The following is a 14085-nucleotide window of genomic DNA, read 5'->3' as shown; positions in this document are numbered from 1 at the left end:
ACGAACAACTCCTGAGCCCCACGGTGTTTTGTTTTTTCGAGTCTGAACACTTTTGCTCTTTTTTTTTACAACGAGAACGAGATGGCTAACGCTAGCAAAGCAGCTAATGCTCAAACAACAACAGACCACGAATACAACCTGACGGCCCTGCAAGAGGCATGTGATGAAGAAGAACTTGAAGAAATAGAGGCGATGGAGGAAGAAAACCGGAAAATGCTTCATAACCACACACCACTGCCCAGCCCAAATCCCAAAAAAATGAAACAAAGGAATCAAGACGAGAGAAACCAGCCGGGTGAGATTACAAATGAAACCATCTTGAATGCAATTCAAACTTTGATAAACAGATTTGATGAACAAGATGACAGGCTGAAAATTTTTGAAAGTCGAATGGAAGCTAACACACAAGCAGTGAGAGAAAACAAGGAAGAAATAAGCAAAGTGAAGGAAGAAATGCTGTTGCTGAAAAAAGAAAATGCGTCACTAAAGCAGATTTGTTTGGAGCAAGCCAGGTACAAGAGAAGGTGGGATCTTAGACTGATGGGGCTTCCTGAAAAAGACAAAGAGGATACAAGAGATACTGTGATCGGCATCCTGACAAGAGTAATCCCGCTGTCAGTGGAGAAACTCCGTGAGTCAGTAGACACAGTGCACCGCTTGGGAAAGAAGAACGATGCAGCTACCAACAAAATGCCCAGACCTGTAATCATCCAGTTTGCCTTGCGAACTGTTCGCGATGAAGTATGGAGGAGATCAAGAGAGGCAAGAGTGTGCAGAGAGATGAACATTCAGTTCAAGGAGGACTTCTCAAAGGAAGATCGTGAGGCTCGAGCTAAGCTGTGGCCCAAGGTGCAAGAAGCCAGAAGAAACGGAAAAAAGGCCTCCCTAAGAGAAGGATATGCACTCATCGACGGACGCAGAGTTGACCCCTAATAGCTGCTTAGTAAGCAAACACTCAGGCACCTTCTGCTACAGAGCAAAATACAGTAACATGGTAAGATGTATTTATGTTTACAGAAGCAAACTCTCAGGTATTTTGTTTAAACATACTGAAAGTATGAATCTTACCAGGTGAAAGTTAAACTGATTTAACTGCCAAAAGGAGTTTAAGGACTTCAATTCCAAGTTGTTGTTTTTTCTATATTTTCTATATGATGTTATTAAGGACAACATGTTCATTCCTGCATAGAAAAAAACGAAGTTAAGCGCATTTAGAACAACCATAATTTCTTTTATGTCATTGAATGTTAGGGGTTTGAAAAACATTACAAAGCGTAAAGCCATTTTTTTGTTTTGTAAGGACCAAAAATCGCAATGTGTTTTTTTACAGGAGACTCATTCTATTATGACTGATGGAAAATTTTGGAAAATTCAATGGGGGGATTACGCCTTCTTTGCACATGGAACATCACACTCAGCAGGAGTCATGACACCATTTTCGGCGATTTTCTCCGATGTTTTCTCCGACGTTAGTCGAAGTGGTGACGATCGAGAATACCGGGGAAAAAATGTAAGCTAGGCTATGGAAAATGACAGCGCGCAGATTGAGCAGGGAGGAGCGGGATTTTTTTAGAGATAATTTTGGAGATAGTGACTCTGACTCTGATTTCCATGGATTTTCAACTGATGATGGAAGTAATTACTCACCGGAAAACAGTGACAGCGACGAGAGTTCAGCGAGTTCAGCGAGTGAAGCTGCGGAGGAGGATCATGCTCGTCGTGACCCCGACCCGTCTCTATGGAGCCGCATTATATCCGAGCAAACTATCGTCAACTTCACACTGGATCATGGACCTAAATTACCCCGAGACCTGGATGTTGCCGAGGCTAGTCCTCTGAAATACTTCAGCCTTTTTTTCTCTGACTCGATGTATGAAAAAATCGCCGCGGAGACAAACGCTTATGCGGCGCTCTGTGCACGTGAAAGCAGCCAGGCTGACAGGCACTGGACACCGACAGACGGAGAGGAGATGAAAGCCTTTTTTAGTTCATCAATACTCATGGGTGTAAATCCAATGCATGAATATTCGGATTACTGGTCCGGAGATCCATTCCTGGGTGTCAGTGGGTTTCAGCGCATCATGACCATGAACAGGTATGAGAAGTTGTCCCAGTACTTACACTGCAATTGCGCTGCAGCGCGTCTTGAGAGAGGTGACCCTCGTTATCATCCTATCGCTAAAGTTGCTCCTGTGGTCGACATGGCACGTCAGAATTTCAAAATGTACTACAGACACGGCCGTGACATCTCCATTGATGAAGCCATGAAAGGCTACAAAGGCAGAACAGAGCTCCGCATGTACATGCCTGGGAAGCCAGAGAAGTTTGGCATTAAATTTTGGGCAAGGTGTGATGGCAGCACAGCCTACATGTCTGACTTTGAGTTATATTCAGGCAAGCGTGATCAGACTCCTGTTCAGCAGCTTCATGGACTAGGATATCGAGTGATACATGATTTGACACGAGATTTAATTGGTCTCAACCACTGTGTTTACTTTGACCGTTTTTTCTCTTCAGTTGCATTGATGCAGCATCTCCTATCAGACCACATATATGCCTGTGGGACAATGATGACAAACAGAAAAAATGTCCCCCCTGCCATCAAACAAAAGAAACAGCTAAAGAAACAGCTACCCAGAAGAGGTGACACCATGGCCTTTCAGAAAGATAACATCACTGTGACTGCATGGAATGACAACAACATTGTGGTTGTTGCTCACACTTGCCTTCCTCATCCAAGTGAAATGACAGTCTGTGAACGGCAGGTGGGCAGACAGAAGTTGACTGTGCCACAACCCCAGGCTATCAACAGGTATAATCAACACATGAATGGCGTTGATGTCCATGATCAACTGAGGAAAAAGTACGCAGCATCACGTGCCAGCAAAAAGTACTGGAAGTACATCTTGTGGTTTGTGGTTGACTGCTGCCGTGTAAATGCCTGGATCCTGTACAAACTGACATCAACCAGACAGGTGGGAAGGAGGAAGCGCTACTCCCAGAAGGACTTCATCCTGGAGCTTGGTAAGGAGCTGATCAATTCATTCTCCAGCAGGAAGCGAGCTGCCATTCGCGAGTGTGGATCTCCCATAGACATTGATGTGCAGAAACGCAAGGTGACACATGCCTTTGGGCGACTACCTGGAAAACACCGCAGGTGCAAAAGCTGCTACAAGAAGGAACGCCGCCATGAAACTGTGTTTGGCTGTTCAACATGCAACACACACATGTGCAATGACTGTTTCCGGCAGTTGCATCCTCCTGAGGACTGATTTGGTGTAACCGAGTGACATTCACCTGACAGACACCTGACTGATAATTGAGTCACACCTTTCAGGTTAATCTGCTCTTGCAGATGTTCAAAGATGTTCCTATATTGAAAAAGACAGTTCAGAGTTTTAGAGTTTCTTCATACGAAAAGGAAATAAGCTACGCCAGTAAAGGAGGACGACACATGAATCACACAACGCAGCAGGTAACGTTCGGCAGCAGCCGTTTACTGGGAACGGGGCAGGGACAATAACAAACAGACCGGAGGTGACGCCCGGTTACCATAGCAACTACACACACTACTGGCGTCACCCCTTCTACCCACAAAATAAAGAGAGTACACCCCCCCCCCCCAAAGCCAAACAGCATACCAACAGTAGCACAAAACAGCAGGCATCACAAGAACTGGGGCCACCTAACAGACCCACAAGGCACGGGAAACAACAGTTCACAGATACACCTCAAAGTCCTCCAGATACTGCGGCGCACGCCGCTGACGCCCAGAACGTCGGGGCGCATCAGCAGAGGCACAAGCAGGCATGTCCACCCCTGAGGGGTTGTCCCCAGACCCACCGTCATCGTCCAGACGTGAGCAAGGAGCAGGCAGGGGCCCGGCAGCATCATCACCATGAGAGGGGAACAGAGCAGGTGGGGGCTCAGCAATGACTGGGGGGGTGTCAGGGCAGTGCGGAGCAGAGCCGTCCACATTCTCATCAGGCGCGGGGTCCACCGGGGGAGCCTGAGAGGCCAACTCAGGACCCACCACCTTGTAACAGTCACTCAACCTGACCCTGTAGGAGGTACGACGAAGTTGAGACCCCGTGAACTTCTGGATATTGCACCAAGACCCGTCCACGCTCGAGACAAGGTACCTGTCACGTGCCCTCGACTTGTTCCTATCGCCGTACAGGTACACCAGATCACCGGGCTGGACAGCAAGGGGCATTGCCACACGACCAGAGGGCACTTTCGACTTCATACTGTACTGGTGGTTGGTGACACGCTCCGAGTGTTGGTCCAGGATGAGGTCCTGGTCCACCACAGGCAACTGCCTATGGGAGAACTGGTCACGCTGCAGCAACATCTCCCGCGACGACAATCCACGTGATCTGACACGGCTGTTCAGGCGGGCCGTGGCGATAGAGAGTAGCAGGGGAGTAACAGCCCTACAGTTAGGCTCGAGACGCAGAATTTCCCCCTGGATCTCCTGGATGGCTTTCTCCGCCACTGGGTTTTTGTTGACATTCTTGGCATTCCCCACTTCAATAACCAACCTGTGAGCAGCGAGGCCCGTGTCCCCGGCCAGGGCAGCAAAACCAGGAGCAGGGTCAGTCCTGACCACTGCAAAGGGGCCATCGAGAGGGCACAGGCCCACACACAAGCGGGTCAGGGCGTCCCTCAGAGTCTCTTTACGTTCATCGTCAATGAGGCAAGACAGTGTGAATGACGTGACACACTCCCGGACAACCATAATGAGCTGGCGGTCCCGCTTGAACACATCAGCCGCAAACGAGGAACCGACAACCTCCGGCGGGTCACAGGTAGACTGGTCAGCCACAAACACAGGGGTCTTTCGCAGTGCCGCGCACTGGTGGCAGCCAAGGGAAGCACGTTGTACAGCGGCGTCCATATCCAATGCGTAGAAGTAGCGCTGCACGACAGTCTTCAACTGCGAAGCGGTGGGGTGGTCGAGCTTGATATGGAGGGATGTCAGCAGGCCATCAAGCACGGACCGTGGTACAACGATACAGTCCGTCGAGGCAGCAAGGGGGGTGTGCCGGCGGACAACCAGGAGGCCATCCTTGGCCACCGTGGCAACATTCAAGTACCGTTTCACATCACGAATGTCCGTCAGCTTCCTAGAGGGACGTGTGCCCTGACGGAGATGAGCACGGGTCCGTCTGATGTCGGAGCACTCCGCCTGTAGGCCCAACCACGCTGACCTGCTCGTGAATGGCAACTTAGCAGTCCCACGCACCACATCTTCAGCCGTGACCTGGCGCACGACAGAGTTGGAGCTCGAACAGATAAAGGCACAAACTTGGCAGGTGGGGCTGTCACACTCAGGTGCGTTACGGCTGGCAAAATCAGACGGTAAGATAGCCGCCCCTGCTACATGCCGTACGAGCACTTGGAACCGACTAGCGGTGGATAGGAAGGAAGTGACGCGAGGGCTTGCAGAGAATTCCCCCCTGCACATCTTCTCAAATGCCTGTACACATGGCTTGCTGTCTGTCAAAACACAAGCCTTCTGGGATGACTGGGTTATGTAAGGGGAAAAGTGTTTCACCGCCGCAGCTATGGACAGAGCCTCGACCTCACAAGGCAGCCAGGAACTCTGGTTCTGGCGCAACTTTGCGCTGAAGTAGCCTGCGACCTTCACAGTGTCCTTACAGGTGACATACAGCGTAGCACCAAGGCCCGGTACTCTGACAGCACCATCGGTTACAATCCACAGCTGGTCGGCAGGGCGTGGAAGTGTGATAGCACGCGCGGAGGACAGCGCCTTCTGAGCAGACTTGAAGGCGCTATGCAGCTCGTCCGACCACAGGATCGCGTCCTTCGACTCACGCCCGGCCACTGCGTCGTCCAACGGGGCCAGTACTGCGGCGCAGCCCTTTAACACGCGAGCCAACACCTTGTATGCTCCAATGAATGAACGCAAGCCCGTCACAGTCTTAGGTGGGGGGCACGCAGCCAGAGCAGAGACACGGTGAGGGCTGGCCCGGATTGTACCCAGACGCCAGACCCAGCCCAGGATGGAAGTCTGTACAGGGGCAACAGTGGTCTTGGTTGCGGATAGGTTCAGATTGCAGTGTTGCAGGGCAGAGAGAACTCGCCTCCAGACAGTTAGCAAGTCCTCGAGAGTGTCTGCGCCGCAATACAGGTCATCAGCCACCTTGGCTACTTGGCCCTGTTCGAGGAGGTCTCCAAAGACTCTGCATGTTAACTCCTCCAGCGCCGTCTCGGACCCCGGCATGCCCATGGCACTCCGTACGTACACACGGACGCCTTTGAAGGGCGTGACAACCCCACAGTACTTCCATGAGTCTCTGGACAGAGGGATCTGGTAAAAAGCTTTGGTCAGGTCTGTGGCAATGATATATTTCCACTGGGCAATGAGGCGCAAAGTGGAGTCAACATCAGGCATAAGGGAGGGCTGGGGCTTACTGTACCGACCCACATCTGCGAAAGCTGTGACAAGGCGAAAACCACCGCCAGGCTTCTTGATGAGGAATGAAGGGTTGACATATTCCACCGTGATGTTGACATCCTCAGGCTTCCTGAAGACGCCCATGCCCTCCAGCACGTCAAACTGAGCCTGGAGCTCTTGCAGCTGACCCCTGGAGTACTGTGGAACCCTCCCTTTGCGTTGCGGTGGTAGAACGGGTCCCATGTTCACTCTGGCCTGGAAAGGGCCCACGGCGCCATTGTACCCTTTAAAGTGGGGATCAAACACACTGTCAAACTCTCTGTGTAGTGCGTGGAACTTATCTCTGATGTCAGGTGGTATGATGTCATCAGGGTCAAGAGTGACAGGGCCAGAGTGTAAGGCTGATTTAGTTTTCACAGCCAGTTTAGGGGGGCCGGCTGGCGCGGCGGCGCCACTGAGTGGGGGGACATATGTTGTGCGGACACGACAAAGATGGCTGCTCTTCTGAACCAGCTGTGGCACGCCAGTGAGATTCGGGACACGGATCTTTCCTGAGACGCCCCGCAGCAAGGTGGGGGTGGGCCACTGGTGTGTATGTGGCAGGTCACATGAGGAGTCAACGTGAGGTTCAATAGCCAGTTCACAGTCCACATCACACAGTTCAGGCGGCAGTTCAAGTTCAATGTATTCCCCTGGCCACACAGCATATTTATCTGGAGCACGGAGCACATGCGCGCGCCGCACCGCATGCCTGTCCATTGGTGTCTTGAGGGTGCCATAGCTGTAAGTATCCTCACCCAAGCATATTTGGTGTTTGGCCGGCCTGATTGAGACATCATTCTTCTCCATGAAGGGGATCCCAGCCAGAATGTCAGAGTCAAGGTTTTCAACAACGAGACCTTCGAAGTACAGACTGTGACCGCCTCTGTGGAAGTTTGCCCGCGTTTCTCCCACAACCTTCAAAAGGGATGACCCATCAGCTTGGAAAGCAGACTGCGTACTTCCTGTGACGGTAACGCCCAGCCTGGTAGCACATGAGGCTCTCATCATGTTGCCTGTAGCCCCGCTGTCGATGGTGAGACGCACAGGACAGTGACTGTGGAACGCATCCAAGTAGGGGGACTGTTTGATGAGTACACGTTTTACGCCACTAGGTGGAGTCGCCTCCTCACTCATGCACTCACCCACCTCATCATCAGTTTCAGCCTGCTCACCCATCACTTGCCGTGTTTTGGCCATGAACATCCTGTCTTGGGGGGGCAGGAACGTGCATTTGCTAAGGAAATGATTATCAGGTCTGCCAGCACATTTGCACAGGGGACATGACCTCCTCGGACGGGCGGGCAGGGTTTGCTTTGACCTGGGGAGCTCAGACACGGCTGCACGCATAGCACGGGCATCCTCTGAGGCTTGTAACTCATCCAGTAGTGAATCAAGGGCCTGCGAGATCTCTGGTTTAATGGATGCCAATGTGCGGGACCGCAGTTCAGTGCCATACCTCTGTTTGACGAGCCTCGGCAGATCGGTGTGTATGAGGCGAAGCCACGTGAGGACAACAAAGTTCTCAAGTGAGGGCGTTAACTCCTCATCCTCAGTCACAGCGTCTCCCATGTGACTAATGCCAGAATCCTTACGTAATAAATTGTCCTCAGTAAAAGCCATCAGACGTTGATATAAATCCTCTGGTCTCTCATCAGGTTCCCGTTTGATAGCAGCAAAGTCAATGAAGTGGGCTCCAGTGCACTGAAATCCATAATGTAGGCGAATAGCTTGCCAAATGCTGTCAACGGACGTGGAGTTTCTGACTATGCTGTGACGAGAGATGACAGGACAGTAATTAGCAATCTGTCCCAGCATGAGTTCTAGCATAGCCGCCTTACGTTCTTTAGTGCGACGCTGGTCGGCGTCATCAGTGAACCCACGGCATGGAGATGTTTTGGATTTTTTCTCCCATTCTGCACCATTGAGTAGGAACGGGGCAAACTCACCATCAAGTGACAGTGTGTACAGCAGGTTCTGACGCCAGTTTTCAAAGGAGTTTACGGTTTCAATCTTGGATAGGCACCATTGCTTCGGGGCTCTGTGTGAATTGGCCATGCTGCCCAGTTAGCCACGTTAGCTCCGCTGTGTCTGATTGTAGACTACACTACACTGTGATTTCCCCGACGGGGTAGTTACCGCTATGACGTCGGCAGTTGATAATGTCCTCGGGTCGTGTGTTCGGGAAGCGCTGCCACCACGCCAGTAAAGGAGGACGACACATGAATCACACAACGCAGCAGGTAACGTTCGGCAGCAGCCGTTTACTGGGAACGGGGCAGGGACAATAACAAACAGACCGGAGGTGACGCCCGGTTACCATAGCAACTACACACACTACTGGCGCTAAATGAAAAAAAAAAGGATTATTTAGAAATAACAGGTGCAATGCGGACCAGGTACAAACAGATGTACACATGTCTATACTGTATCTGGTGATATGAAATCTGTCTCAATACTTTGACAAATATATCTGTAATGTTTTTAATGAATACAGTGTTTAGAATTTGCATTTATCAGATGCTAAATGATTTTTGGTTTTTAATTTTGCACCTGACGAGGTAAACTTGTATTTTTAATGACCTGTTATATACCTGTAAATGAGTCAAATCCCATTGAAACCTCCATAAATGCATAGTTCAGAGTCTCAGGTTTCCAGAGATATATAATATGTCTATATTTCAATAAAGTTTATGAGTGTGAAAGTCATTTATAACCACTCGAGGAGGTTTGTTTTCTTTTATGCAAATTCGTTCCATGGGTAGCCCTAGTAACATATATATGGGTTGTTCCTAATAGGCGTTCAAGGGGGAAAGAGTTAATATGTGTTTATGGCTTTAACAACCAAGCAGTGAATGTGAACTTTTATGCAAAATTAAGCCAATTTATAAATGAATGGAAAACAACATATAATAGGATATATAGTGATATTGGGAGGAGACCATAATATAGCCCCAGATTCATGGCTAGACCGACTACCTCAAAGGAATTCTCAACCTGTATACAGCGACACTATACTGTCTTTATGTACAACAACACACATAATTGATTATTGGAGAACATCAAATCCAACATCAGTTCAGTATACATGGTATAACTCTGCAGGAAATGGTCAATGTTCAAGACTAGATTACTGGCTGTGAGTTATGTAACGATATTTCAGATTGTAAAATATCAGCTTCTCCGCTCACTGACCACTGCATGATTAGTCTAAACTTATTAACATCTAAACAACAACTGAATTCTCCAAATATTTGGAAGTTTAAAGGGATAGTTCAACATTTTTGAAAATTGGCCCATCGCCATGATCCCCCTAGTAATAGCAGTAGGTTCGTTACCTTTAATTGTTGGTCCAAGCTGCTTTTAGATCGGGGGAGAAGAATACCGAGCGGCGCAGCTACACTACGGAGGCTAATGGAATTTCTTGGTTTTGCTCATCAAACTCAGCAAATACACAACCAAAAAACTCAAAAACGCTGTGGTGGACAAGTTGTGACCTGCACATTTACCACGCTATGAGATAATAGCGGAAAGTTAAGAGAAGTGAAGCAAATACTCTTTCTTCAGTGAACCACTGGTCGGAGGGACACAGTGTGCGCACCTCAGCCAGTGCCGTAGCCGTAGGTAGGATTTACCTGGATTCGACTGGACTTGGACTATCATCGCGGGGCGTATTAGAATTAATTCGAATTTTTTTCAGAGTGTCGTGCATTAATCATGGTTTACACGTGCATAGTAAAAGGTTGTTGTAACAAGCCGAAAAAATGGAGCAGCGTCAAGTTTCACCATGTACCAACGACAGATGAAGACAGGATGAAACAATGGCTGACAGTGCTGGACATCGATCCCAACACTCCTGTAGAAGTGGTCGGGCAAATGTTTGTGTGCTCTGACCACTTTCTCCCCGAGGACTACGGGAAGACACGCCGAGGAAAGCCTGGAGTGTACTTGAGCAATACTGCCATACCATCCGTCAATATTACAGAGCAAGCAGACATGGTAAGTGACTGCTGTTTTTCACTCACTAATCTCTCTGCTATAGCTTTATGTTGAGTAACATTAGCCTAGCCTACAACTGCCTAGCAGGGTGAATGACACTAAAATACACATTTTGTTGTTGTCTTTATGAATAAGTGCTTGAGCACATAAGTTAGTGAAGTGACTGTCATTACTTCTCATTTTTGGAAAAGTGAGGAGTGTGTAGTTAGCATGTTCCCCTTTTTATGAATGTGGTGAGCCAGTTTGTGAGGTACATCAGTGCAGTCTAATGCAGTCAAATCCCTTTATTTACCTGGTGTCAAAATATTTCCTTCATGCTATGTATCTCAATACTCATAAGATGGCATTATAATTTTCATATGATGTTGAAAGGGTGAGAAAGAAAGAAAAGCATTATGTGTATAAAAAAATAAACCTTTTATCCATTTCTTTTTTCTTTTCTTTTTTGATCAATCGTCTGTTGTTCAGAGTTTGGAGAGAGAGGTCCAACAGGACCTACAAGTGGAGGGTGCTGTGAGTCTTTTAGCTGCTGTACCACAATCAACCCCCAAAAAAGCACATCCTACCGAGGGACACCTGGCAACTTTACTGCTTACCAGTCCTGAGCAGACAGGGCCACGGTCAAAGCCCTCCAGATCAGGAAAATATCTTGCACTGGCACCAAGCTGGACTATGCGATCGGTGGGCCAAATAATGTGACGATTTAGCCATATTTGAAATCCATTTCTTTGCAGGACACTGGATCCTTGTCCACCATGGTGACTTCATGCAAGGCACAAACAAGGCTATATTTTCCTGTGAGTGTATGAAAACAATGTAAAATCTACTTGTTACATTACATTTCAATTCCATTTTTCTCATGTATTTGACACTTATCCAGAATACAATGAAATGTAACACTAAAGCTGGCAGATATTTGTTTGTTCATAGCCTGATAAATAATAGTGGTGAACTGCAGCTAGTGTAGTAAACATTTGTGAGGGAGAAAATTAAAAACTGTCTTGTTGGTTTTACAGCAGGAAACGAGTGAAATGGAAGCATGTGTGATGGATGTCAGTCAAGAGTCTTCTGCCCTGGACATCAGCATGTCATCTGCGCCAGCCACTGATCGTGCAGATTCCAGCTTTGTACCTCCAAGCTGTTCCACCTCTGAGAAAAGCTCAGGAAGCTCATCAAGTATTCCAGAACAACTGACAGGATGGGCTGAGAAGAAATGGATCGTGAATGAGTCCAAACTCATGGAACTATTTCAGAAATGCACTACTTGCGGTGATGCCCTGTCTGAACCACACATACAAATCAACACATCTGGAAGCAGAATAAAAATAACATGGAATTGCAACAATGGTCACTCTGGAAAGTGGGAGTCCTGTCCAAATGTATGTGGGATGGCTGAAAACAACCTTCTTACAGCAGCAGCTACACTATTCACTGGTAAAACATACACACAAATTTCTGAATGGGCATCACTTTTGAACCTTCAACTACCCCAGAAAACAACATATTACAGTATACAGTCCAGCTACCTGATTCCAGTCATCGAAGAAGCATACAGGAAACAGCAGAATGGTATCCTAGCTAGGCTCATTGGACAGACTATCGATGGTGAAGGTGTCCAGGTCTGCGGAGATGGGAGAAGTGACAGCCCAGGCCATTCCTGCAAATACACCACCTACTCCTTCTTAGATGACTCAACCAATGAGATTATCCTTTTTGATTTGATTCAGGTAAAAAAAAAACTGAAGTAAAACATGTCTAAAATGTAACTGCCACTAAACATTTATCCCTGCTTCATCCCCTAGGTGACCCAGGCCAAAAATTCAGTTGCAATGGAGCCATTGGGTTTCAAGAAAGGACTGGACAGGCTTCTGGATGAAGGGATTGATGTGAAGGTTGTCACCACTGACAGACATCCCTCCATCAGGAAAATTATGAGAGAGTCGTATGCAGATATAAAACACGAGTTTGATCCATGGCATACATCAAAAGGTGAGTGTAATTCTAAAGTATCATATCAGGTTATAGAGCACAACCCCTGGGCAATTTGTTCTCAAACACTAAAAGTATTGTATGCCTTTTCTGAAGGGAAATTTCATTATTCAACCATATTTTTCATCCATTACTTTAGGAATAAAGAAGAAATTGGTTTTAGCATCTAATCACAGGGACTGCAAGGACCTTGGTCCCTGGGTGAAGAGTATTACCAATCACATGTGGTGGTGCTGTAGCTCATCCAAGGGAGATAAAGAGGTACACACAAAGACACACACCTTGTTGCAGATGGCTGAGCAACATATTGGTCTTGAGCAACTAACCAATGCAGTACTTGATATAATGCAACAATAACACCATTTAGCGTGCATCTGTTTTATAACAAGCAATGATTATACTATTACTTCGTTCTAATGGATAATTCACAAAAAATGTTATGGTAACTCTAAAATGAATTCTGCATGTGCTATAATGTTATTGTCAGGAGTTGATCCGACGATGGAAGTCACTTCTCTTGCATATCACTGGGGTACATCGCTGGGAAGAAGATGGCATACAACACAGATGTTACCACAAAGAGCTGTCACCGGAAGAGCAGAGGAACAAAAATTGGTTGACCAAAGACTCCCCAGCCTATAAAGCCCTTCATGATGTGGTAATGAGTAAACGCCTCCTCCAAGACCTGGAACACATGACGCTGTTCAAACACACAGGTATGTCTATCAATGAGTATAATGTGCTCACTGAAATATGTTGATACTGTGTGTGTGAGAGAAATGACTCAAACTGACTGACAGTATAAAGGGGGTTAAAATATTATTACAAACTACACTAGCGTTAGTTTACATCCCCATTATTTATCTTCTCTTTTTTTTTTTGCTTATGAAAGTTATTATTCCACAATGCCAAACATAAGAAACCTCTCTAGTAAGTGTTCATGTAGTACATTGCTAATATTTTTCTTTTTCTAATACCAATTATGTTTTTACAGGACAACTGGAGGTGTTTCATAATGCCCTTCTCAAGTATACTCCCAAGAGACTACATTTTGAGTATTCATCGATGCAGGCGCGGACAATGCTGGCCATACTTGACCACAATGAAAACCACAACACAAAGCGTGAACAGGCTACGACTGCTGCAGGTAAATTCCCAGAATAAAAGAGAAAAAAGAGTGATGTGTAATATGCCCTGAGTATGTACCATAGCTATACCATAAATAATTTAGTCTACAAGTCATAATCATAACAGACACAGATATATGTCTCTATCATGCTATATCATTTCAGGCCTTCCGAGACACAACGTTGTATTTCAAAGGCAGTCAAAGCAATGGATTTCCCGACCAATTTATGAAGCCACTACCCAATTATTCAGAGAAGAACTGATGGAACAGGTATTACAAAGACGGCTGGACACCACAGTCATCTTCCGGGACCCCTCATCACGTGTCCAAGTCCCTCATCTGCCTGCCAACATCGCTCCTATACTGAAACCCAACAAGGAGCATGTCATAGCCACCCACACTTCCAGATACAAAGGCTCAACAGAGCAATAAGTTACTGAAGGATATATTTTGGTGACTGGTAAACAATATAATTATTGTGGCAGGCATCATGTAATGTACATCA

The sequence above is a fragment of the Trachurus japonicus genome, chromosome 2, assembly GCF_045865225.1.
Source record: "Trachurus japonicus isolate A0001 chromosome 2, Traja_1.0".
NCBI lineage: Eukaryota > Metazoa > Chordata > Actinopteri > Carangiformes > Carangidae > Trachurus > Trachurus japonicus.
Note: the sequence above shows the minus strand (reverse complement) of the source record.